The 27,937-nt window shown below is 36.4% G+C and overlaps 1 protein-coding gene across 12 annotated transcripts in view; it reads right to left on the minus strand.

Moving 5' to 3' along the window:
• The window catches only part of SOX5 (SRY-box transcription factor 5), a 1,001,956-nt gene that overhangs the window by 799,868 nt on the left and 174,151 nt on the right, over positions 1-27,937 (minus strand). For all 12 annotated transcript variants that reach the window (XM_041735837.1, XM_041735832.1, XM_041735833.1 and 9 more), the window contains one exon: positions 18,821-18,897. The gene's annotated coding sequence lies outside the window, so the exon portion shown is untranslated. The remainder of the gene's footprint in view (positions 1-18,820; positions 18,898-27,937) is intronic.

Here is a 27,937-nt window from a genome sequence, read left to right on the forward strand (position 1 = left end):
TACTCTGTGACTTCCTTTTCATTCAAACATACCTAGCTCTTTCTCAGCCCAGGATTTTATATTTGTGGATACCTCTGCCTGGAAAGCTGTTTTTGGCTTTGGACAGAGAGCTTTATGATGCTGCACATATCTCAGACATGTCCTTGTTGAAAACTAACCTGCCCCCCTTTCCCTGGGTCCTCTCTGTCATATAATCTTCCATATTTCCTTTTATAAAATGTTTAATGTGGTAAGGTACATATAATATTTACCACCTTAACCATTACATGTGTATAGTTCAGTAGTGTTAAATACATTCATGTTATTGTGCATCTTATCTACAGAACTCTTTACATCCTGCAAAACGGAAACTCTATCTACACCTGTTTTAAAAAAGCAAATTCCTTTTCCCACTTTGTCCCAGACCTTAGCAACTACTTTCCGTCTATGATTTTAACTAAATGAGGCACCTCGCATAAGTGGAATCATACAGATCTTGTCTTTCTTAGCTGGCTTATTTCACTTAACACAATGGTCTCAAGGTTCATCCATGTGGTAGTATGTGACAAAATTCCTTGCCTTTTTTTTTAATTTTTTTTATTTTATTATTTATGATAGTCACAGAGAGAGAGAGAGAGAGAGGCAGAGACATAGGCAGAGGGAGAAGCAGGCTCCATGCACCGGGAGCCGGACATGGGATTCGATCCCGGGTCTCCAGGATCGTGCCCTGGGCCAAAGGCAGGCGCTAAACCGCTGCACCACCCAGGGATCCCAATTCCCTGCCTTTTTTAAAGCCAAATAATAATGATAATAATAATGATAATACTACTAATCCATTTTTTTTTAATCTATCCACCCATCCATGGGCACTTGGGCTGATTCCAGCTTTTGGCTATTATGTTTAAGTCTATCATGAACATGGATATACAGATACCTCTTTGAAACCCTGCTTTTGGTTCTTTTGGATATATACATAGAAATGGAATTGCTAGATCAAATAGTAAATCATATTTAAATTTTTGAGGAATCTCTATACTGTGTTCCTTAGTAACTAGACATTTTACATTTCTACTAACAGTGTACAAGAGTTCCAACTTCTCCACATCCTCATGAATACTTATTTTCTGGTTTTGGAGGGATTTTTTTGTGGTAACCATCTTAATGGATGTGAGGTGGTTCTATATTCTTTTTTTTTTTTTCATGTATCTACCTCTGTTTATTTATTCATTTTTAAAAATGTCTTACTGAAACAGTTTTTGAGTTAGAGTTGCCAAAGAAGATTGAGAAACAAATCTAAAAGATGTGATAAATTATTTCTGAAATGATTTTGGTATAGTCTGTAATTAAAATAGAGAACAAAGTCAATTAAAAGTAAATATCTTATTCAGTGAGTACTGGCTATAAGTGCCAGAGCTAAAAATGCTCTTAATTATTCTTTCTATAGAAACCATAGAACTCACTAAGCCCAGCCTGAACTGGGATCTGCTCTTTCTCTCAGGTACTTGTTCAGAAGACTTTTGGTCAACTATTTAACCCTTGCTTCCTTATGTGGAAATGGAAATAAAATCATTCACTTATAGGGGTGGAGTGTGTGTTTGTGTGAGAATTAAGTGACTGTATCTGGAACATAAGAAAGCATTCAATAAACAGTAGATATTATTTTTAATTATACAGCTATCACCTACATTTTTATATTACAAGATTCCTGTACCTAGTCATGAAATTTAAATACCATCAATTTACCGTCTCTTATGTTCTACGGATTAAATGAAAATTTAAAACTGTAATAAACTTGCTCGTTAGTCATGATTTCCTGCTTTATCATCTGTACTTCTCTCCTTGTCTTATTCACATTGTATCCCTAGATCCCAACAAAATATTTGACACAGAGTAGACATACAACAAAATATTTAATAGCTTTGGTGGTGACTCTTAATATATCCCTAGTTAGGATTATATAACTTGTCACTTCTGAGTAGGGTTCTGTGGGAATATTCCAGGAACTCCTAGAAAATGAGTTAAGAAATGGAAAAGAATTTTGATATTTTTTCTATCTGAGAAGCAGTCCCAGATCATTAGCAGTTTGTAGAGAGCCACAGAATTAGAGTGGCCTTCAAGTAACTAGGCTGAAAGAACTGCTTAATTCCTTTCCACTATACTTAAAGTATCATTTTTATTGTTATTAAAAATTGCTAATGTCAACTGAATGAACATGTTACCCAGTTCACAGCAGCCTAAACTGCTGAGGTAAGAAATTATAATGAATAGTTATTAGAGTGCAAACCATTACATGAATGCAATGGGGAGTCACAGAGCAACAACTAGATAATTTCTGTCTAACTATTGGGTAATTAATGCAGTAAGAAAATAACATGTACATATTGGAAATGAAGAATTATAGATTATTTGCACTTATTTTCTTTCCGTGGCAATTAAATTAACTATCTTTGATTTCTCACCTGTTACCATGGTTATTTTCGGTGATCCAGGTCATTAATGTCTTGAATATAATAGTTACATTAAAATTACAGCTCTTTCAACTTTGCAAAAAGATTCTAAAGATACTGTGAAAGAGAGAGCTGTTGGCTTAAGGGAAAAGTGCTGCCTGTTTAGTGAAATTGTTTAATCATCTTAAAGCTAAGAAGTCTCATACTTTGCTCCTTCCTGATTTCCTCTGGTAGTATCACTTGGATTTTGTTCACATAGGAAAGAAATGAATGAGTAGCTGTTTTTGTGACACTAAATTTTAGCCACGCTGTTAACTATCTATTTTTGTTGTTAATTCTTCCTTTCAATGATGAGAAAACAAGTTTTCTCTATTATAAAAAATCCTGGGAAAATAATATATCTTAACTATATGATGAAAAACAAATAGTGAAACAAATTCAACCCTCAGTTTTCTAAAAAATTATAATAACAAACTGAACTCCAGTGGGGCCATGACAACAGGGCCCAACAGTTTCATGCCATGAATCACCGCCATGAGCCTTCTCTCTAGAACAAATTTTCCATTAACCATGGTGGTGCTGACTAGATGTGAGAGCTCTCCCGTAAAAATCAAGGCTGTATTTTCCTAATTCTGAATTTTCTAGTTGGGTGTTGTTTTCAAAATTTACTTTATTCAGACACTTAAAAGTTTATTTATCCATTTAGTCAAGTGTTAACTTGCCTGGGCCTTGATTTTATGTTCTTCAGGGCTTTGTGCACTATGAACCTTTCTCTTGTTATATGCCTTCTCCCTAAAGCACCCATCTACTCTCCAGCATTCCCCTAATATTTGTGGACCCAGGACAAGAGGATAAATGGAGGCACCCCTTCTCTGTGGCCAGCCTCTCTCAAATAGCTGTCCCTTGGCCACCCTTGAACCGAGAGTTACACACTCCAGGGGCAAAGTATGACCTCTGAAGGACAGATCATGAAATAAGCCTGCCCAAGTCTTGTCAACAGGTGTGAAGTCTTTGGACAGATAATTACAAGGTATAAATTTCCTGGAGTATGTCTAGAATAGGGCCTACAATATTACTCATTTACCCAGAAGTGAAGGGAACAGCCAGAGGTAGGTGAAGAACAAGGCCCTCTAACACACAGGTACATGGCCGGGGTTACAGCTTCCCAGATCATACTTTACAAAATATATGATATGTCTGATAAGCAGATAACAATAAATATGCTGCTTTAACTGAACTCCATATCTCAAACCTTCTCTGTCTCCAAAAGGTGTCCCTTCTGGCCAATAACCTGTATCAATGTGTTATGTCAAGACATGAATCTGACATGGTGATTTACCAGTTCAGATATGAGATTTGCATACCTTCTATGGAACAACCTCTTTATTTGAACAATGAGGGAATCCAGGAAATGTAGTCTTCATTTCCTGTAAAGAAACTTTTGAGGGGCCTCTTCTCTACCCATACTTCTTGCATTGAGTTATGCACAATTTTAGACCTCATCTCAAGGACTGCAACTAAAGCAGCTGCTTTTACATTCCTCTTTCATCTCAGAGGAGCACAGAAAAGTGCTGAAGCCAGGCTGATTCAGATGTTACTGGAACATAGAATGAGAAATGATGGCAGGCTGAGAGACTACCAATTCCAGATTACTGGAAAGAATACATGTGGCAATGGAGAAGGTGTCCCTGCATAAACAAGCACTTTTCTTCTATTGATTCTTTGATTCTTTTACCTAACAAATATTTCTTAAGAACCTAGTATATACTACTCATATATATATATATATATATACTAGTGTATATATATATATATATATATATATATATATATATACACACACACACACACACACACTAGTGTATATTCCTCAAATATATGAGGAATTGAGGAATTAGTGAATCAGTGATGAATAAAATTGTCAAGGTCCCTACTCTTACCAAGATTATAGTCTTATAGACTGAAATTAACCAAGCTATTGCATTCATATAGAGTATAAATTGTAAAAAATACTCTGAAGGAAAATGCAAGGTATTCTATTCTAGTATGTAATATGTGGACTCAATCACATCTGGGTCATCTTAAAATGGAAAGGGAATATAATACATGAGAAACTGAAGGATGGCCAGTGGGGATAGAGAGCAGAAAGTAAGGGAGTTCTAGAGGGTGGAATGTATCATCCAGGGTCTTGCAGGCCATTTTATACATTTTGTTCTTTATACCAAGTGCAATGGGATGGAAAGGAGGAAGACCTATGATTGGATCTGCCTTTTTAATCTCTGCAGTAATGAACAACTACCTACTAGAGTACAAGGTGGCAAGAGGTATAGAAAAGACTCTCAATTGGGAGGTTATTGCAGAATCCAGGGAATATGGCACCTTGGCCCAGGATGGATGGTGGGGATGATAAAAAGAAGGTGACAGATGAACAATATATCAGGGAGTAAAATCAACCCAGGATATCAAAGATACATGAGAAGGAGGGTGATGCTTGTTTTCTGGCTAACACAAGATGCATGATGTTACCATTCGTAATGATATGCACACAGAAGGAAAAAAAATATGGGGTGGGGTAGAGAAGAGTTCAGTTTTACTTCTGAAGGCCTAAAAACCAGAATGGTAAATTCCCATTTCCATGAGAAAATGTTCATAATTGATATCATAAAAAGAACTCTTAAATTGAGGGTGAGAAGAGAAATTTTTTTTTTTACTTTTTATTGTTTGCTTGCTTCTATCAACTTAATTCAAGAAAAAAACTGTTAAGAAACTGTGTCTGTGCATGTGTATTTTACCTCAGATTTTAAGCTTAAAGCTGTTTAAAACTTCATTAATATAATGAAGTTATAAGACTTTATTTTTTTTAAGATTTTATTTATTCATGAGAGAGAGAGAGATATGAGAGAGAGAGAGAGAGAGAGAGAGGCAGAGACACAGGACAGAGGGAGGAGCAAGCTCCGTGTAGGGAGCCCAACATGGGACTGGATCCCGAGTCTCCAGGATCATGCCCTGGGCCAAAGGCAGGCACTAAACCACTGAGCCACTTGAGGATCCCCCAAGTTATAAGATTTTAAAGCTGGAGAAGATCACACAAATTTTATAGAGTTGAAAAATGTGCTCCCCCAAAGCTTGTGATTTACCTGACATTATTCAGTGAGTGAATAATATTGTTAGATACCAGCCTGAATTCTACTGATAACCAGAGCAGTTCTCTCTCCATGACAGGGACAGTATGTTTCCTAGCCTAGTTGATAGACCACATCACCTAGGGGTTGGGGGTAGGGAATGTGGCATGGATCATATATATATACACATGCTGGATCTTCATCCCTAAGATCCTCTTTCAGGCAATCTGGAGTGGAATCTGAGGGTCTGTACTTTCAAATGCCTTCCAGGTGTTCATGATTGGCCAGATCCAGGACCTAGTATATTTAATATCCCATACTACCTCTCCTTAGACCATGTTATAAGATTTTTAAATAGATATTTAAACAATTTTTCTAATTAAATACTTCTTAGTTTATAAAGCAACCAGAAGTGTTCATTATAAAAAGTATTCATCGTTGGAATGAATTCAAAGATTGAAAATTCAGCTTGACATAGATGTGAATGACAAGAGGCTTTACCATTTCTAAGGAAAAATAACATATCTCCAGTACAAAAACAATTCATTATATATACTTCCTTTTTATAAAATAAAAATCCCTTGGTTGTGCTAAGATTTTTTTTAGAAACTTAAAATAGTTTTGTACTCATAAATGTCTAATTTAGTCATTTCACTTTACACTGTTTTTTTAAAGACACAATAGGTCAAAATCCAGCCTAATTTTATTCTTTGTGTACTATAAAAACTCAAAATGATAAAAAAGAAAGTAGAGGGATATTTTATGTATAAGAGTGACCATTTTTGGTATAAACAGCATTAATACCAGATTTTATAAACAATATAAACAAGACAGTAAACTTGGAAAACTGAGCAAAATTGGATATTACGAATAAAGCATAAAATAATCCTTTAAGTATTGCTAATCAATCTAGACTTCAGTGAAAGGAGTCACAGAGATCAAAGTTAAATGAAGCAATCATGAAGTACAAAAATGAAGGCACGGAAGGCTGCAGGGATCGTAGGTAGGGAACTCGCACATCTGGCTTTAGTAGAGAGATGAATATAGTGAGTTATTTTTGTCTGACTGACCATTATGCCACAGAAACATGCAAATGCTTTCCTGATTTCTTTCTTTTCAGATTCCATAGCACCTTTGTTTCTCTCTGTTCTTCTCTTTCTCTCTCTCTCTCTCTCTCTCTCTCTCTCTCCCTCTCGGTGGCCATTAACTATACTGACAGTTTGACAGGCTGAAATAAGGAAATAAAACACTTAAACATTGTTTCCTGATGTATGCATTCATCTCTTCTGCCAAACACAGATATTGAGGAGATACTTCACTCCTCCTGTCAGCTCACTAAATTACACCCCAGCTCACAGGCAACACAGAGCTCAGGTCTCTCAACCTCAATGCAACTCCATTCCTTCCAGGAGAATATGCAAAGGCTTCCTTCTTTTTGCAGAACTACCTCCCTTATCATTTTTAACACCAAATTTTCTTAAGCTATAGATTGGATTTCTAAGAGCTGATTATTTTCCTACTTTTTTAAAAGCTGTCAGAATTCAGTTTTATTTTTTAGGGCACAGTGAGATAACCAAGACTACTAAACCATTGGTTAAAGGGCCTACCATTTTTACAATCAATGAAGAGTTCTGATCTTTCCAAACTAGTTACTAATTAACTTAAGACTGATTATCTTGATTATTCCAGTGACAAGCAGAAAAAAAGTTGATCATGATATCCCAAAATATGCCAGACCACAAATAATAGATGCTTCTTCCATTATTATTTGCACATAGCAACTAAAGTACAGACTACAGACAACTGTACAGCAAACTTGGAAAGTCTTACAAATAATAATTAATTTATTCCAGAGGAGATTGCTGTGGATTAAATTTTGAGAGAATAACTGATGACAGAAAGAGAAAAAAGGAGGGATAATGACTTTCAACTGGCTATTTACCTCCCTCTAACCACAATGAATATAAAGAAGGAGAAATTTCAGAATGAAATATATAAGAATTTAAAACAGAAAGGATGATGGAAGTAAAGTGCTAACACTTCTTTTTTGCTTCAATTCTCTCAACAGCACTAATTAAGTAACTACTATGTAGCATGCACAAGTATATATCCTCTGAAAGATGCTAAGGGCACTCCCACATGTGCCCTGGTTGGCGTCTAATGAACTTGTAGTCCTAGAAGATATGCCATGGCCATAAGGAACTAAATGCAAGATGTAAGGTATTTCCAAATGGAGGTACAGATAAAATGCTGTAGAAATTCAAAGCAGTGAGGAATACCCCTACCCTCACTATCTACAATTAGGAATTCACAACTCAGTTGGCTAAGAGATCAAAAAAATTCCCCTATTATAAGACTTACATATTTCATTGTAATTACTTGTTTTATGTTATGTGCCTTCTCTGTCAGGCAGTAAAATCTGTGAAGCCCCATGCCTTGTCTACTCTGTTCATGACTATATTTTCAAAACTGACACAGTGGGTGGCATGTAATGTACTCCCAATAAATATTTGTTGAATGGATGAGTGAATTATCTTGTGATAATAAGCAGTGACTGAATCTGAACCTCCTGAGGATGGTTTTCTGAGTTTCTGATTCATGTAATTCCCTATCTTATTGAACATCGCCAATAAAACAGATGGGAGACTTGCATAAAGCTGCTGGACACCCCAATGATCACAGATACTATATTTAATTAGCACCATTGCCAAAACATAGCCATGACCAAATGACCAGTTTTGTAGATCTGAGCATTTCCTTTTACTCATATGGAGCTTCTTTTACAATCTGATAATCATTAATGATTACAGGATTAATCACAAAGGTAATGCACAAGAAAACTTTCTGCAATGTTTCTTTCTCCTCTTTGACTTCATATTTCTCTCAAGGAAAATATGCATTCTAAAAATTCCCTTGCACCATCTTCCAAGAATGGTAATCCAGCTATTGCTAATATAGATTATCAATAGAAGCAAAAAGTTATTACAGCAAAGATTATAAAACAATAAATGGAAGAGCCATTAAGCAAATTCATTTGAAGAACACTTCAACCAGATAAGACTAAGTTTTTTCACAATAAACTATTGAGTAACCACATCATTTTGCTTTCTCAAATGTTAACTGAAATAATATTAGATACTATTTACTAAGCATTTATTAATAGGCACTGGGCATGGTACTTCATGAATATTTCTTCACGAAAGTTTCAAGATTATCTTATGAAAGAATTTTTCATCCCCACGTCACAGTAAAAAGTACTGAAGCATGGAAAGACTATCTTGCAAACTGAGGAATCCAAGTCCGAGGTCTAAAACTCCAAGCCATTTCCATTCCAACTATTATGCTCTCAGCCATCATTATATAATACAGTGATTACACTTACATTGGCGTAAATTTCTCAAGTATTTCACAAGGAAATTCTTCTTAGTCGTGGTCGTAACTTTAATCTCTTTCAAGTAGGTATAACGCACAAAACACAAACGAAAAATATATCAATGATAACATTTGTAATCTCATGAAAAAAGTCTGAAACAAGCTATCTGATTGATTCAAAATACCATTTTGATTATGGAAGAGGGGATTATACAGAAAGCTAGGATTAGACAAAGCCCTGAGAGTTGGGTTTGCTGGGGTTTGAAGGTAAATCAGGACATAAACAGCAGGATACTTTTGACTATTTTCTCCTATGCCTCTTGCTCTTACTTTGTCCCACCCTTTTCTGAAATGTCTTGGCAATCTCTTACCTTTTAAAATGTTAAAAGGGACACTTTGGGGGGAAAAAAACTGCTCTTCTTGTTCTCCCTTAGTCATATGTTTGGGTGAGGTATGAATAATTCTAACCACAAAAACTACACTCTACTATAATATATTGACTTCTAATAGTTTCTTCTGGATTTAAGAGGTCAAAAGAAAAACCCTGATTTTGCCATGCCTCCAAATCATTCTCTAAATTTAATTAATATAATTTTATCAAGGGATAGGAAGAAAGCTGACTTCTAGACACCAAAATGATTCTATGCATAGCCTACCCTTAACCAAAAGACGCTTGAATACCATTGAAACAAAAAGACTATCTCCTTTCACCACACTTACAACTATCCTCAATTCTATTTTAAAAACAGAATATTTTCTCACAATAACACTAAATCTTTACCTCATAATATGGAAAATAAGGGTAGTAGAGAGACAATAGAGAAGACCGTGGAATTGTATAGAAACAAGGAAAAAAATATGGAAAATAAGGAGACAGACTCTTTTTTGTTTAGCCCACACCCTCTGGTAAAGTTAGAGGTTTGCTTTAAGATAAAATTGCCTCTTTCAGTACTCAATGATATTTTATTTCTATGTAACTTCCTTCTCAAATAGGTTAATTACAGAGGCAATTAGTCTAGCTACACACAGGATGTCACTATTCCCTTATATAAATAGAACTAGCACACATGTTTCAGGCAGAGAAAAATATCTGTGAAGACCAATTTCAAAATGTAATAGAATTTCTGTGTTGTGAGATGCTATTTTGGCTAGTTTGAATCAAATTTCACTGTTTTCACCATCCTTGTTTATTGAGCAGCCTTTATGTTTTATTATTACTGTGGAAGTTCTCTATGTGAACTAGGACGGTCAGCTCAAACCAGAATTAAAATATCCAAAAAGGAAAGGTATCATGGCACAAGGTAACTGAACAGGAATAAGTTAAGGCCTTATTAGCAAGGCAAATAGATAGGAAAAAGGGAGCTGGAACTGAAAAAGCTAATTCTGTATTAGTTTAAACAAATGTTCTAACCTATACAGCTCCTAGGTTTTTTGTGCAAGTATTTTATTTTACATATTCAGAGTTTGGAAATTAGTGACTACTGCAGTTCTGAGAACCAAAGTGTTCAAGGCACAAGAAGCATGTGAAGTGAGCTTTTCTAAAAACTGAATATACATAGCTCCGGGCAGCACAGTCCAATCTTGGTGACACACATGACATTCACAGGAAAAGTTGTTAAGTCACTAATAATGGCATCCATTTTAGCATGAAACTTCTAACTACTGATTATTGCTTAAATATTTATCAAAACCAAAATGATAAAGTGCTTTTCAAAAGAATAAATTGATGTATCTAGTAGTAAATACATATTCATAGAGGGCACTGTCCTTCTTGATGGTAGCTACCCAGGAAGACAAAACTGTAAGACACGAATGACACACTAACATCTGTGGTTCATTAGCTTGCTTGTTTACTGTGGCAATAGTGAAAGCGAGGTCCCAGGGTCAGATCCTCATATTAACCAGTGCATTCCTTTCTCTTCTTTGGCCATAGATTATTTTACACACTTTTGACTGGCTGTCTCAAATAAGACTTGCCATTGGTCACAACAGGGCCTGAGAGAGAGAGATACAGTGACCATCAGTACAAGAGAAAGAAATTCAAATCCTATTTCCTACCATATGATGGCTCCACTACATTCTATCCATACGTGAAGCACCACATATTGCTTAAAAGTCAACCTAACAGTATATGCTTCAACTCGGGATATCTGCCCAGATCTGAGTCCTGACTCCACCTCTTACTAGTTGTTGAGTAAAGCAAGTCACTCAATTTCTCTTTCTCTCTCAATTCCCCAAGCTGAAAATGGTTATAATAATAGCACTTGCTTCACAAGGTACTTAGGAGGCTTAAATTAGATGCTACATGCAAAGACAAAGAACAATACCTGGCAAAAAGAAAGTCCTCAGTAAATGACAGCTACTATAAGTATTTCATAGTGAACAAAAAGTGATGGGATTTTTCTGATGTTACGTGTGTGTGTGTGTGAGTGAGTGTTTGTATTTAAATCTGGAGGTCTGGGGATCCCTGGGTGGTGCAGCGGTTTGGCGCCTGCCTTTGGCCCAGGGCGCGATCCTGGAGACCCGGGATCGAATCCCACGTCGGGCTCCCGGTGCATGGAGCCTGCTTCTCCCTCTGCCTGTGTCTCTGCCTCTCTCTCTATCTCTCTGTGACTATCATAAATAAATAAAAATTTAAAAAAAATTTAAATCTGGAGGTCTTGCATTTAAATTTAACCTCCTTTAATAAAAAGCAGAATCTTAAATAGTGTTTAAGATTCTACAGGATCAGTGAACTGAGGTTTGTAAATCCCTCTATCAGCACAGAATCTTCCCATAGTCTAGACTGATACAGCAGTCTCTCTGGGATTTCAATCCAGCTTACCTGAATGAATAGCAGTAGCAATGTAGAACAGGCCTCCTTCTTCTAAAATGAATCCAAAGCTACTGTTGATGACACAGGAATGGGCAGGGGATGGAGTGATCTCCCTTTCAGAAGATGAACAGTGCCACTAAAAACTTCTGAAATAACTTTTTTGTAAAAGATCATTGGCTTTATTGCTTCTATTTGACCTTTTTGCCCTATTTCCTCTAGGGAGTTTTTGAGTGGGTGAGTAAGTCAGCTTTGCAGCTAGGCAAATAAGTTGTTTTGACTATAGTACCTACAAATATAGAGATATCTGCATATGCATATTCTTTCCAATTCATGCACCAGGATAGCTCCAGAAAGTATGACAATTAAAAATGTATTACAGAAGTTATAAAGGAGTAAATAAGGTTATTTCCTTCAACGTAACAACCAAATAATTAATGTTTGCTATTATAAGTCACACACACACACACACACACACACACACACACACAGATTTCAGTCTCATGATCTTTTCACGTGGGATTGATTGCCTGATGAGATTTAGTCTTTTGTGAAAGATAGGTACCTCAAGGTTTTAAAATTACTGATCTTGTATTTTCAGCCACTCCAACAGCTGATGTGAACTGGCTTCATGGGTAACCAGATCAACTGTGTAGACAGTAATACTTAAGAGGGCATGGGGAAGGGAATCAACTGAAATAGCCTATGAAATGGACTATAAAATCACTATCAGAATAGGCATTATAAACACAATAGAATTCTTCACAGTCCGGTTCTTCTTTACACAAATTAGGACACAGATCAATTCAAAGCAGCCCCAATGTCAAGACAATGTGATCAGGTAAGCAGTCAACACCAGGAGTTAGAAAAAAATTGCTATGAATCTGACTCATCAGTTAGATGGGTGTTATACCTTCCCCTCTAACTCAACATTTTAGATTAGTTTGATACTTAACAATTAGTTAAATATAAAATGACCAATTGTTCAGTTTTTTTTCAAGTTCTCTAGGATCTTAGAAAGAAAATCATAGTGAGTTTTCATGGTAAAAAATGAGAGCTATTAGTGTAACAGCATTACAAGTATAAGAAAATGGCCTCATCTACCAGTAGAATCAAGTAGTTTGTAAAACTCTATTCCTCAAACATTTCATTCACAGAAATACAAAAAAAGGAACTAAACATTGTTATCTCTATATACACTGTATTTATTGATGCAAAGATATATAATTACACAGCTGTTAATCTATTATTATCTTTACCCTTATTTAATAATATGTGATGAAAATTTACCTATGAATTGATGTCTAAGTTTTGCTGAATTGGTTCTAATAGTACTTTCCTCCTGTTTGCTCTGCTTTTTTCCCTTTTCTCTCTTAGTTGGCTCTTGATTTTGCTGGGCAAAAAATAATAATCATTTAGATTCATCTTTACTGCATATAGTTTCAGTTTCCCCTCTCATTCTTTCTTCTTTCTGCCATTACCCCTGGAAGATAGCCAGAAACCATGCTGGAGAGGTGCCAAGATGTCCTGTTCCTGTACAGTTTGAATGCCTCTGTGTATATCTCTGCTAGGATTACCTAAGTCACCACTTACAATATTGAGTAGAAAGAGCAGGTTGGAATAGTCAGCATTTATAAGTCAACTGGTTACATGATACAAAAATATATAGCCAACTTCAGAATTTATAGCAATAACATTTATGTATCGTGTTACTCCTAGAACAATCCAATTTATAAAGTGCCTATCGTGTATACATAAGGAATAATCATAAATCATTTACATTAAACAGTGTCAACGAGCAAAACACAACTTTCCCCCTAAATTCTGCACACTAAGATTAATGAGGTTTTTGAAAGGAAGCATACTTAAAAAAAAAAAAAAAAACTCTGATTCATCCTAGGTGGATAACATATCCATATAAAGGAGCAGGTGTCTGTAGTATGATTTAGAATACCTATCGAACATCTCTGGAAAATATTAACTTTCTCTGAAGTCGAGAGCCATCCATGAAATAAGCTGAGAATGTGGCAAGAACCCAAGTCTGTCACCAACCTCAAGCTTTCTTTTTATTTCCTTCTCAGTCAAGAATGGATTTAAAACAAATAAACAGAGAAAACTTTAGGCCCTATTTGACCAGTTGCTTGATATGTTTTCATCTACAGCCACTTTTCAAAAACATGGGAAAGATTATGCAGATTACCTGTTTTGTCTCTTTGACTCCTAGTTGGAGAAAAACTCTAATCAGTGACCAAAGCTACCAAAAGTTCTAAAGTGAAACTCAAATACGTATGTGGATTTTCTCCTGTTCGCTCTATCTTTTTCCCTATTCAGACAGGCAGCTGTCTTTAGAAATGTATGCTTCAGCGTCTTGGATTAAACTCATTCCTTCTCAAAAAGCACTTAAAATAAATAATAGGGTATGTTTTGACTATTCATTTCTATAAAAGCATTTAATGATCGTATCTGAAACTCACACCTACACAGTTGAATTGGACATCATGTAAAGAAAAATACAGTTTGGATTGTTCTTACAGCGTTTTGGTCCTCAATCTTTTGTCTTTAGAAAGGATTACAGGAGTGACACTTTCTTCCTGCTTTAACTCACAGCCTTAAAAATATCCATGGATTTGTTTTAGCCAAAATGGAAGTCTAACAACATTTTAAACTATATATTTTTTTAAGAGTTTGTTCTTTAAAAAACTCATTTCTACAAACTCCACTGATGACTAATATTATGATGGTAAGAAGCAACTCCCTATCTTGGTTAAATCTAAAACTGAATCTGAAAAACAGAGAATGTATAGCAAGAGTTTTCAATGAATGAACTACCTGCTGTTTCCTATTCACAGATAATTGACACTGTGTAAAGATATACTGTAATCTAGAAAGCAAAACAAAACAAAAACCACATACACACAGAGGGGTAACAGATAAAACAAGAACAAACTTTTCAGTTGAAGCAAGAACTAACGGGTGGTAAACTGAGGCTTTCTGGAAGAGTTTTAAAAATAACACGTCAGTGTGGAAAGCCAGATACATTACAGCCTTTGCAGAAATATTCTGAAAAGTAAACACCCTCCAAAACAGCTGTAGCATTTCAGTAGCATTAATTGATAGGGAGAACTATAATGTCTTTCTTCACAATTGAGAATACAGACCTTAAAAAAGAGCAGTGACAACTCACTTTAGTCAGAAGTAGATGATTTCGGTTCAAAAGCTTTATTCATTCATGAGGAAGAGCCTTAAAACCTCAGAAGGTTTGTGCTTGTGTGAAGAGACAAGAGGTGGCACAGTAAAGCCCATCTTCACTTAACATGTTTATTATTTTAAAACATCTGGCAATCATGGAATTCCTTCCCATTTTTGAGTAATATTTTGATTCACTGAAGAAAAACCCCTCTTGTGTTCAGTGACGCAGCTTAGAATCCCAAGCTAACTCCTGCTTGTCAATAAACTGAGAAATTTATGCAAAAATAAAGCATGCTTATTACTGTTACCTTGGCAGTTGCTATGGTAGTGGCCACATTATTAAAAGATGGTTCTCTAACCAATATTAATGAAAAGTGTGTACTTTTCACTATGTAGGCATTTTTAAAGTATCCACATGTTCTGATGATTGACCTATATTTTCTACCAATTTTCTTAAGATTTGTCAATGAAAAATATTTTCAAGGGAATAACTGACATCACAAACATGTTCTAAAATAAAATATAGCTAAAAAGAAAAAAATAGCAAATCAACAGGTAATTTGGGCTAATTATCAAAAGGATATTCTTTACCAATTACTTTCATAGATCTGATTAATATTTTTTTCCACGTAACATTTATTTTAAAATTTCTTTTAGTTGAGTGTCACTGGCACACCATGTTACATTAGCTTCAGGTATACAGGTTAGTGGTTTCACAAGTTTATACACTATGTTATATTCACCACAAGTATAGCTGTCATCTGTCTCTTACATCACTATTACAATATAATTGACTATTCCTTATGCTCTGCCTTTTATTCTCTGATTAATACTTTTTTTAACTGACTGACTAAAATGAAGGGATTTAGGATGCACATAAACACAGGACCCCCACTGCAATAAAAGTTGTTGAGCCAATATTGGAAAACTTCTTTTTTTCCTAATAGAAGTCTTCTGATGCTGCCAGTTTAAAGTTTTTACCTTGAATAAAAGATTTTGCCTCTTTTTCTCATATATAATAATAGTTACAGAAACATCTTCAAGGTGAACCACTCATTTCTACTTTAGCTAACAAGAAAACAGAACTTCTTTTTCATTCTTAATTTGATATTATCATTTAAACAACCAGTTATAGATTATGTTCATTTTGTGTCTTTATTCTGGAAACAATCTAAGCAAAAACACATTTTCCTGGATGGCTTTGGATATCAATGCTGTTTTTTGTTTTTCCCAGAAGGCACTGATTGTTACTTTTAGAGTTTGGGTTTTTTTTTTTAATTTTATTAATTTATTTATTCATGAGACACACAGAGAGAGGGAGAGACACAGGCAGAGGGAGAAGCAGGAGGCAGAAGCAGGCTCCCTGCAGAGAGCTAGACGTGGGACTCCATCCCAGGACCCCGGGACCATGCTCTGAGCCTAAGGCAGACCCTCAACCACTGAGACACTCAGGCATCCCACTTTTAGAGTTTTTTAACCTAAAATCCATGGATTGCTAGGAAATCTACAGGAGTCTGGAATTATATGCAAAATTGCTTGTGTATATACCCATTGTGATGTTTTTTCTTGAAGCAATTTATTTATTTTATTTATTTATTTATTTTGCTACCTCGCATCCACACACCATCTTTCTGCTAAAAGTACCCCCATTCCCTTTGGGAGGCATTCCTAATGCCTAGCCCATGGAAAGTGATAAAGCTGACTATCTCTTGCTCCAAGAGAGGTGCACAGGGTTGGTCTGTGATCCAATCAAAGCCAATTGGTACAAAGACTCTTTTGATGGGCTTCTGGGAAAGAGACTCTCTTTTTCCTGTGTTTTCTGAATGAAGCATGAGAAGATGTTAATGCTGAAGCAATGCTATTGCCACCATCTTGCTCCCAAGCGAAGCCAAGACTGAATCTGTATTAGTGGAAGCTAAGAAATGAAAAGAAGCCTAATCCTGCTTACATTATTTGAATAAAGAAGTTAGCTCTATGTCTAGATTTTCCATATTTTAATAAATAACACACATACATGCCTGCACATCCATACCATCTTATTCCACAACATATGCATAGTTGACTCTCCTTCCTTCTTCAGCTTAAGTGCCACTGGCTTTCTCTGACCTTTACTATCAAATAAGATTTTCCCTCTCTGTATCTTTACAATCCGTCCATCCTACCTGTCTCATTACATATTGTCAAAATCATATGCCATATGCTGTTTCTGAATTTGGTCAGTTTTCCAGTCCTTTTCAGTCAAAATATGCAAGTACAGGGTTATCTTCCAAATTGGGGGAGTTGGTAGGGAGGAAAACAGATTAAAAACTGGAGATTCAAATAGAGAGCCATGTTGTAAATTTCATCAACGATGGAACAAATTGAGATTTTTATTAGACATACACAAGAAAATATATTTCAGTCAAGCAAATATCTTTAGCACAGATTAGGAGGAAAGGATTTTTATGCATTTTAATCTCCATTCCAACCAGACCTAGCTGACATAATTATGAGGCCCCTAAAAGTAACTGCTGGGGTTTAGAAGCACTTGCCACTTCCTTTGAACTGGCTCTATAAATGCCAAGAGTGAGTATTTCAGATTAAATGAATAGATTAATAAACATCTTTGGAATATCCATCAAGGTTGATTTATGTTCCATTGCCAGCAGTAATTCAAGGAAATGCCATGCTATTCAAAAAATATTTCATGTCGTTCTCACCATTTTCCAATGTTATGACACCATGTAAGTATGACAGTATCTATATTCTTTTGCTGTTCTAACTATACGCAAAAGCCAATAGATATTAAACCACTTTAAGTTTACATGGGCATCAGCACAAGAACCACTCATATTTATAACTCTGATGAATGGCCTTTCATTTATAAATTTATAGAGTATCCATAATTTCTTTAGGGAACCAAAAGGTTCATTCAAAAAATTGCCACAACATTTATCTATGCAAAGATGATGGATATGGTTTATAAAATTAAATGCTTTCAAAAATTAAAATCATATTGCAAAAAAAGGGACATTTTTTTTCTTGGGTTGCTCACATTTTAAAATGATCACAACTGCACTCTCAGCACTTATGATGTTTAATCTAGATAGCATATTAATATATGTATTAAATAGGTCCAAATATATTGTTGTTAGTGTTGTGTAGCATCAGTATGAGCTACTGGATATCAAGTTCACTTAAATTTATTATTTTATTTCTAACTCTATTCCTGTACATTAAGCTATAAAATATATAAAGTATAATTGGAATGTAATATTTATATTACTATTACTATTTCTTCAGGACCACTCCCAGCATACTGCATGGTGGATTGTAAGCATGAGGGCTATTATAAACTGTAACTTAAATAAAATATATATTTGCCAAAATCAACATTAACTAAACAAGGAATCCTATTTTATCCCAATATGGACTTTGCTCAATTGGAGAAATTAGTGAAGTAGGAGAAAATGAAAGGCAAAAATAATCACTAAAGTAACCAATGAAAAGCAAAGTATCAACATTACAAGCATGAAGAAGAAATGCACATTGTTGTTATGCATGATGTACTCTGGTGACATTCCCATTCTCCTTTCATTTGCCCTCACATACTTCTGTAAGTAGGAAATACAGACAAATCTCAGTGCTATGTGTTTTTTCTTCATGAAGTAATTTTACTTTTTGAAGATCTATTCTATTATTAAAGAATATACCAAAAAATTGAAACTGAGTTTAAATATTCGATTTTGTTATATGAACAATGATCTCCAAATTAGTAACTTTATCATTAGATCACCTAGTTAAATAAAATTGTTCCAAATGCTTGCAGGATCCGTAGGCAAAAGACTTCTTACACATTGTACGCTCTCTGCTTTGCTTAAAAGTAACATAATATTAAAAAATAAAAACCGCTTACATACCCCAGTGGATCGCTAGCTCCTTGTGGACAGGAACATGTTGGTCATCATCTTCGGGTCACGAGAGGCCGGCACAGCACCTGAGACATAATGCATACCTCATAAATCTGTTTGAATTAATTAAATGATACAGTGCTGACTAGAATCCATTTGGAAGGTATGAATTTAATGACATAACAATTCTATATATCAGTCCTCTCTTCCTCTATATCCTACATTATTAAAATAGCAGTGCACATTCTTATATATTTGAATGACAAATTTGTCCTGAAAACAATTCTTAAGCATAACTGCTCCTAAATTCTTATCACATTATATGTTCTTATTGTCCTTTGGTTTTGGTGGAAGCAATAAAGCATTATCATGTACTTTTGAGTTAGGCTGACATGGATTTACGTACTGGTTCCACCATCGACTATTTACATGGTCTTGGGTAAATCTCTTAATCTATAAATCTCAGTTTATCTTCAAAAGAAAAATAATCTGCAGCCCAGGTGGCTCCGCGGCTTAGCACCACCTTCAGCCTAGGGCCTGATCCTAGAGACCCCGGATGGAGTCCCACACATCGGGCTCTCAGCATGGAGCCTGCTTCTCCCTCTATCTGTGTCTCTGCCTCTCTCTCTCTTTCTCTGATGATTAAAAAAAAAAAAAAATCTTTAAAAAACAAAAACAAAAATAATCATAGCATCTTTCAAATAATGTTCAAAAAACTAAAAGAAACAATACTTAGCACACTGTCTGACACACAGTACGCCCTCAATAAATGATAACTACTATTTGCATTCATTTCTCTTTCCCTCCCTCTTTCTCTGTGTAATAAAGAGTTAATTTTATGCAAGGAAAGATCTGGGCCTTTGTCTTTGGCTACTAAGAGGTGATCTCTAGGCCCTCTAAGTACCATCTCTGGCAGCAGTGTCTTTGCTTGCCTGAGAGCTTTGGGCACAGGGCAGTCAAACTGTGATTTTGGATGGGGGCTTGGGGCCATGCAATATCAATTTTGCCTCTAGAAGGAACTGGAAACTAAAAGTATCAACTCAACAGTAATATCCAGGAGGGGCTGGAGACTAAAAGTCAGTGACTTGGCAGTATGTGATCACATCCCATTAAAAATTCTGGACACCAACGTGAGCTTCCCTAGTTGGTAATGCTCCATGCATAGTGTTATATTGATGCTAGGAAAGTAATGCATCCTGACTCTATAAGGAGAGGACAATGAAAGCTCTGTGGTTGGTTCTTCAAGCCTCATATTCAGATTCAGCCTTAGCCTTATTCTTAATCACCTTGAGACTCAGCCTATAATTTTTCCCCTGGCTGATTTGAATTTGTATCTTTTCCCTATAGTAAACTATAACCTTGAGTATAATCTGTTTTAGTGAATACTTCTAGCAAACTCTCAAACCTGAAGGTGGTTTTAGAAACCCCTCAAACTTGTAGTTGGTGTCAGAAATGAGGAGTATGTGGGGAAGCATGTTTGTAGTTGACTGAGTTTGTAGTTGACTAATTGTACCTTCCTTTTCTTTTATTTTTTTTTTTTAGATTTTATCTGTTTATTCATGAGAGACACAGAGAGAGGCAGAGGAAGAAGCAGACTCCATGCAGAGAGCTCGATGCGGGACTTGATCCTGAGACTCTAGGATCATGCCCTAAACCGAAGGCAGACGCTCAACTGCTGAGCCACCCAGACATCCCTAATTGTACTTCCCTTATTTAAATTTAGAAATCCCCAAAACATTGAAAGATATTTTACTTTATCATTCAAGGTAACTTAACAAAGCTCTTACTATTAAAAATCACTTTGAGGTGATGGCATTTATGTATAGATTACATGGCATTGTTTGTTTTTCCTTTCATAAACAATAAAAACCACTCCCATTGCTACACTCTTAGTAATAAATATAGAAATGTTTTGTTCTGGTAATGTGAATCCTAGGAATAATCAGAAGTGAGTGAGTCACAAACAAGTAAAATTTCTAAAGATTAGTAATAGTACATCTGTCAAGGTCAGATGTTAGAAAATTACCTTCATCAAAAGATGTGCTAGTTTTCAAACATTAATTAAATCATACTTTTATTTTTGCTTTTTCTAAGTGATTACACTCTGTAAGAGGCTGTTTAAATCTTGTTTTAAAAAAAAGTGTTATAAATAAAAGTTTGGTATGCAGAATTTAAGATGCCCCTTCCAAATTCTCCTAAATGGGAAACATGGTCTGCATAGTCCCTAGAAATGTGAATATTTCACTCTCCGAAATAGGTTATATTACATAACACAGTGGACTTTTTTTTAAAGATTTTTTATTTATTTATTCACGAGAGACACAGAGAGGCAAACAGAAAGGCAAAGACACAGGCAGAAGGAGGAGCAGGCTCCATGCTGGGAGCCTGACGTGGGACTCGATCCTAGGCTCCCAGGACCACGCCCCAAGCCGAAGGTGGCGCTAAACCACTGAGCCACCCGCACTGCCCCACAGTGGACTTTAAAACAGAGGAAATGTCTGGTTGGATCCAACCTTTCAAATCTTGAGCTAGAGGTCAAAGATAGAAGAAAATAGAGATTTAAAGCATAATGAGGATGTGACACAGCTTCAGGATAGGGGAGCACCTACAGAGCCTACAGGAGCTATGGACAACCCCAGCTGACAGCCAGCAAGGATATAGGGACTTCATCTCTACAACCACAAGGGGCTGAATTATACCGACAAGAATGAGTTTGGAAGCGGATTGTTTCCCTCAAGAGTGTACAGATAAAGAACTCATCCAGGCCGACCTTGATTTCAACCTGTGGTTCTCTGGGCAGAGAGAACCAAGCCATGTTAGACTCCTGACCTGGAGAACTCTGAGCTAGTAAGCAGGCATTGTCTTAAGCCACTAAGTTTTTGTTAATATGACACACACACCAAGAGAAAATTAGTACACAAAGGAACAAAACTGCATGTATTTTACTGACCTTTCTTCAGTCTTTCACTCTGAAAATAAGTATCAGTTATATGCCCAGATGAATTAACCATGTAGACTCCTAGTTACCAAAGCCAATGCTGAAAATTTATAGACCCACTCTGAACAAGAAATACAGAAAAGATATTATGCATAAGCTATACATTGAATGTTTTTGTCCTCCAAAATTCATATGCTAAAATCTAATGCCCAATGTGATAGTATTAGGAGGTAGGGCCTTTAGGAGGTACTTAGTTCATGAGGGTAGAGCTCTCATGAATAGGATTAGTGCTCTTATCAAAGAGACCCCACAGAACTCCCTACCTTCCTCTACCTTGTGAAGTTACAGCAAAAAGATGGCCATCTAGAAAGCAGGCTCTCTCCAGATACAATGTGCCTTGATTATGGGCTTCTCAGCTGCCATAACTGTGAGAAATAAATTTCTGTTGTTTATAAGCCACTCAGTTTATGGTATTTTTATTATAGCAGGCCATATGGATGATGACAAAAATGTATTTATTGCCTATAAAACAGATCATTTGGAAACCTCAACTCTCTATCTCTTATATGAACGGTGTGGAGAAAGTGACTCTTAAATATTCTGTGAATTATCTCTAGATTTTTGGGGGCCATCTTAAGAGGCGGGAACAGTCAGTGCTCATGCCGTCGTAAGGCATACATGGGAAACTACCATATGTTGGGTTCAGAGTGACAGACTCTCAGTATCTAGAGAGGTTGGAGGCCACTTAAAAGGAATCTCCCAGGAGCCTTCATAGAACTTGTTATAAAACTCCTCCCTGTCTCATTCCCTTTTCATTAATCATTACTGCAATGCTCTCATATTATTTGTAATAAAACACAAATCTCATCTTGTTGTACACTTACTCAAAATAGCTATTTTGATGGCCCTCAAGATAGTTATTTATCCACTTATACACTAAATATTTATGTACAGGATGCCAAGTTCTTTGCTAGGTGATAGGAACACAATGGTCAGTATGATAGACAAGGTCCTGTTCTTCACTGAGCTTTGCTCTTTCAAAAATATACTTCCCATCTTATTCATAAAAGACTATAATTAATCTTTAATCCCTACCTTGGGCTTACTCCTCTGGGAAGTCCTCTGTGACACTTCTTGGCAAAATTAGGCACCCCTTCTCTCCCATAAAATACTGTTCCTAATCATATAATAATATTGACCATAATGTATTAAAATTGCATGAGATTACATGCCTGCATCCTGCATAAACAGAATATAGAAAGAAAACTCAGGAAGGGTATGCATCCCAAATTCCTAGAGTCAAAAAGTGATTATGAATGAGTAGTTCGTCTTGGGAGGCGCTAAACCTGGATCTACTCCCTTCTGTGGGGTAGGGTATACTATCTATCTATCTATCTATCTATCTATCTATCTATCTACACATAATGGAGAGAATTAACTTGAGAGTAGGAATTAGGCTAGGAGGTAAGGAATGAGAGCCCATGAAATAACCTGTGTTAGTTCAGACATCTTAGGTATGCTATGCTGTAATGATAATTCCTCCTGACCCTCTATACTTTCTATCTCAATTAGGAGTTCCTGGAGGTCTGGCCCTTTGTAGATTCCAGTACGCAAGCTGGGAGCTCAAATACTATCTAGAACAAAGGGGCTATTAATCAGCTTACCTAGTGAGACAACAATCTTGAATGACAGAATTTGAGAGTGAAATTTGTTTAAAGTTTTCCAAAAATTCCTTATGGAAAAAAACAAGAGCAAAATGTGGATGCTAACAGAAAGACCCAATATAGGAACTCTCGTGTACTCAGACAAGAAGGGGGAAAGAAATCTAGGACAAGGAGAGAGACAGAGCCCAGAAATAGGGGCCAGGCTTTCTGCATATCTTATTAAACCAATAAGGAGGTGGGGCAGGAGAAGATCAGCTGGATAAAAGGAATCCAAGGGCCTATGGGCTGACAGTTTCTCATTATGTCTAATACAGGAAAACAGAGAGGGGATGGAGAAGTTAAGAAGCCTCTCAGGGAATCCCCGTCATAAGCCTTGTACCCTTCTAACGTGGCGATGGAGAAATAAAACACTGGTGAAGGAAAGTTCCCAGTTAGACTGAGTTAAAATCGGTTATTCTTCACAGGTTGTGTACATGTGCAAAGAACCTGAAAATTTCCAACACACACACACACAAGCTTGACACAGAGAAAGACTGAGAAAGCCCTGGGGTGAGAAAAGGAAGGGACCTCAAGTTCAAGACAATAGTAGATCAGCAGCAGCTGCTCTGGCTCAAAATCCAGGTGGGGCCCACTACAGAATCAAGAATAGAGGCCTCTACTGATAGAGACAGTAGAGCAGAAGCCAAGAAGGATACAGAGAACAACCCCAGGGCCAGCTGACACAGATGTGATGCTCCGCACTCCCACACCAGGCACAATGATGTGTAAACCCCTTAAAGATGGTTTTCTTAGTGTGGATGGGCAGAGCCAACATGAAAGTGAGGTTTGTGAAGCCCTGAGGACAGCACAAAATGTAAGGAGTCATCCCTCTCAGGGTCATTAACTTGGCAGGGTTGCCACCAATGAGGGATGCCTCCTTACATTCTACAGCCAAGGTGCCTCTCTTGTCCCTGCCTAGTCCTGGGCCTCGTAAATAGAGGGGGAAAAAATAACAGAAAGAGATGATTTGATAGTGAGAACACCGAGTTATTTTGTACTATATTGTACTTACTTTTGATTCCCTTTCAAAGTACCCTTCAGGGTAGGGACTCAGGAACAAGAATACATTATAGAAACAGCTCCATTTCCCCTATATATTAGAGTATATGTTGATACATTGTGACTCAACTGGATGTGTCCCAAAAATTATTATATGTTTTATCAGACTATTTATCTATTTAAATTACCCAAATCACTATAAAAATCTTTTTTCTTATTCCTTTATACATTCTCTAAATATATTAGGTCTACTTCTTCCCATACTGTTAAAAATCACGTTACCTCACTCAAAATGGAGGAAAAAACCAAAAACATAAATTTCTTAAGAGTCCATAAGAAAGATGACCACTTTTATTCCTCTACCAGCCTAAAGCATCCTCATCTCCTCTCATGAAGGCGTCCCAAAAGACATATGATCTAAAATCTTAAATCACTATAAATCTAAAATACTCCGGCAATTTGCCTAATTTAAACTACGAAGATGTGTGTTGTGGTCCTTTTGACAAATCTCAAGAACCTTCACATGTTCTATTTAATAACTACATAGGTAGCAGTACTCTATTGGAAACTGCTCTTAGGACCTATAGGTTATACCATTGTGTTCTACGAGCTGAGTGTTGGACAAGTCACTTGTTCTTTCAGGGTATTAAAATCACCACATTAAGGGGCTATCCTATCTGATTTCCAAAGTCCCATCTGCTCTCATATTTCCACTTCAAGTAGACAGCATCTTCTGATAGTATCATAACAGGAATTCCTAATACAGAATTCCTAATACAGGCACAAAAAAGCTAACTGGCCAATCACAATAAAAGAACTGGTAGCATGAAGAATGAGAGGCAGAGATGTTAAATCAGATGGGGTGGGGGGGGTGATCCACAGTGATCATAATCAAACACTTTGCTATTGTATGGTCGTGACTATGCACAGACATCATGCTAAGTGCTTTACATATAATATCTAGCTTAATTCTCAAAATGACTCTATGGGTATGGACCTTTATTTTACAGACAAGAAAACTGTGACAAGAAATTAAGAAATATGCTCAGGATCACACAGCTAGAAGCTCCTTAGCTAACTAGAATACTCCTATTAATTGCAGCCAAAAAATTCACCTAAAACACAGTGAAAAGTACAGGACAAAAGAAGTTCTAGAATCACTGCATATTAGAAATAGTCACCATAGCCATTTCTGAAACTAAAGTTAAATAAGACTGCAGGAAGAAGTTATTGCTCAAAAATTTATTTTTGTAAGGTGATAGTATAGAAATGCATACCAAGTTGAAACTGGAAAGGATATAATCATTTCTTAACTGCATTCTACAGGTGAGGAAAATTAGTTTACTAGCATAATGGCAAGACTGTGCCTGGAATCCAGGGCTTCTCTTTTCCAGCCTAGTGCTCTTCTTGGTCTTTTTCTAAAACTTTTGGAAAGGCCATTGTGGCTGAGGGTACAGGCTCAGAAGCCAACCTGCTTGGTTTGAATTCCTGTCCTCACTCATCAGCTATGTGATCTATACATCAGTTTCCATGTCTACAAGATATGAGGAATTACACCTACAGGATCGGGTTGTTGTGAGTAGTAAAATAATGTATACACATCAAGCAAACAGGACCACTCCTGGCACCCAGTAAGGATGTAGTAAATGTTGGTCTTTATTATTACAACGATTACACATGTGGAAAATAAGGAGACCAAAATGCTAACAGTCATTCAGCAACCACAGAAGAGAGCATAAAAGTCTTGTTAATAAATATCATTGAAGATTTATCCATCCAGAAAGCCTATTCCTGACTTTCCTAAGCACACTATATAGACAGCAGAGGGTAAATTTTTGTAAAGACTACAGATAAAGAAAATGAGAAGTCATTTACTAGCAAAGTTTTAGGGAGGAACGCTAGCTTCCAGTCTTAGCTTTATCGTTAGTAATGGGATTTTGGAAAGCCAGACTACATCTCCGAGTCTCAGTTTCCTTCTTGGAACTTTACTATCTATGGATACTTCTGGACATTTGTCAAATTTCACTCATATATGAGGTCAAAAAGATTTCGTATATTAATTTTAATAATTCTAAGTGAACAATGTATAATCTTTAATTATCAAATCTTTTGTTTTTTTGTTTTGCATCAGATTTCCTGCCATTATTAATTTAGGCATGACTGTAGGAAAACATGTATATTTGCAGTTCAGTTCAAAGTCTTTAATCTTAAAAGGATTCCATGGGTGAAAGAAATGGGGAACAAGTGCTCTAGCCCTGTCCCTTGCACAGCCTACGACTTGCTCAAGGGATCTTAACTCATAAAGGAGGAGGGCTGTATAGCTTTAAAATGACTTCATTCCCATATTTACATATTTTTAATAGGGCTATGATGAATCTCCTTCCGCTTGACTCCTATTTTGAGCTGTGATATTTTAATCTCCATTCTTGCTGCAACTTAGCAGATGAATGTGCAGTGTGACAGAGCTCAGAGGAAATAGTATAAATAAAGCAAAGTGGAGCTATGACATCTCACATTTTATAGCTTTTTTATTGTAGCCGAAGCATAAACAGAGCACAGCTGTGTTATACTTACCGCTGTGAGCACTCCCTCAATCCTCACCCCCTATTGCTTTTAAAAAGACAGTGCTCTTATTCAGAAAGCTTTGGCTGTGGGTAGCACAGTCCCACCAGGGCAGCCTCTACCCCAAACCTCTACATTTGATGCATTTCTCCTCTTACAGATGTAGATTTATCATTTCTGTATCATTCATCTGACTGAAAACCAACACATCATCTGCAGCCCATACTGTACTGCAGCAAAAGTACACTACTCTTACCTATCAAAAGATAACTCCACAACCCAAACTATAATTTTCACTCCAACACAGGCACTCAACACAGGCACTGCACTCAAATAATTTCCGAACACTGTCTTAATAGAAGACACACAACTAGCAAGAAGTATTCAAAACAGTGCACTCTCTTAACGAAATCCCCTTTTAAAATGAAGAAGTTGTATTTCTCACTTTCAAGTTAATTCTTAGTCACATCTGGGTGAAAGTTGGAAATACCAAGAGAGTGAAATAGAATTAGAGTTAGAAAAAGTGGTGTTGAGATGTGTAAAGTAATTCCACTCACTGAGACAGTCATCAGTTTGTGGAATTCTTCAGGCCAGTTACATATTTCAATAAATCTGAAGATGACAGAGTAAAACAAACAGCAAGCACCTTCTACATTCTGACAAATATGAAGTTATGTATACACAGGGTTGATGAGCCCAGGATAAGCACCTGATAGAAGCAAAGCCAATCAGAGTCCTTCCCTGAGATATTTTATTTAAGTGGAAAAAGCAGCCAGCTATAAACTTCCTGAGCTGTCATCAATGGGGACATTTCCTTCCCTACAGAGAAATCTCTATTGAACAAGAAAGAGTAAAGTCACTATCTAAAGTGACAGGGAGACAAGAGAAAGGGATCAAACCCTGACAGAGTATGACTTCTTGGTC

The sequence above is a fragment of the Vulpes lagopus genome, chromosome 21 (assembly GCF_018345385.1).
Source record: "Vulpes lagopus strain Blue_001 chromosome 21, ASM1834538v1, whole genome shotgun sequence".
Taxonomy (NCBI): Eukaryota; Metazoa; Chordata; class Mammalia; order Carnivora; family Canidae; genus Vulpes; species Vulpes lagopus.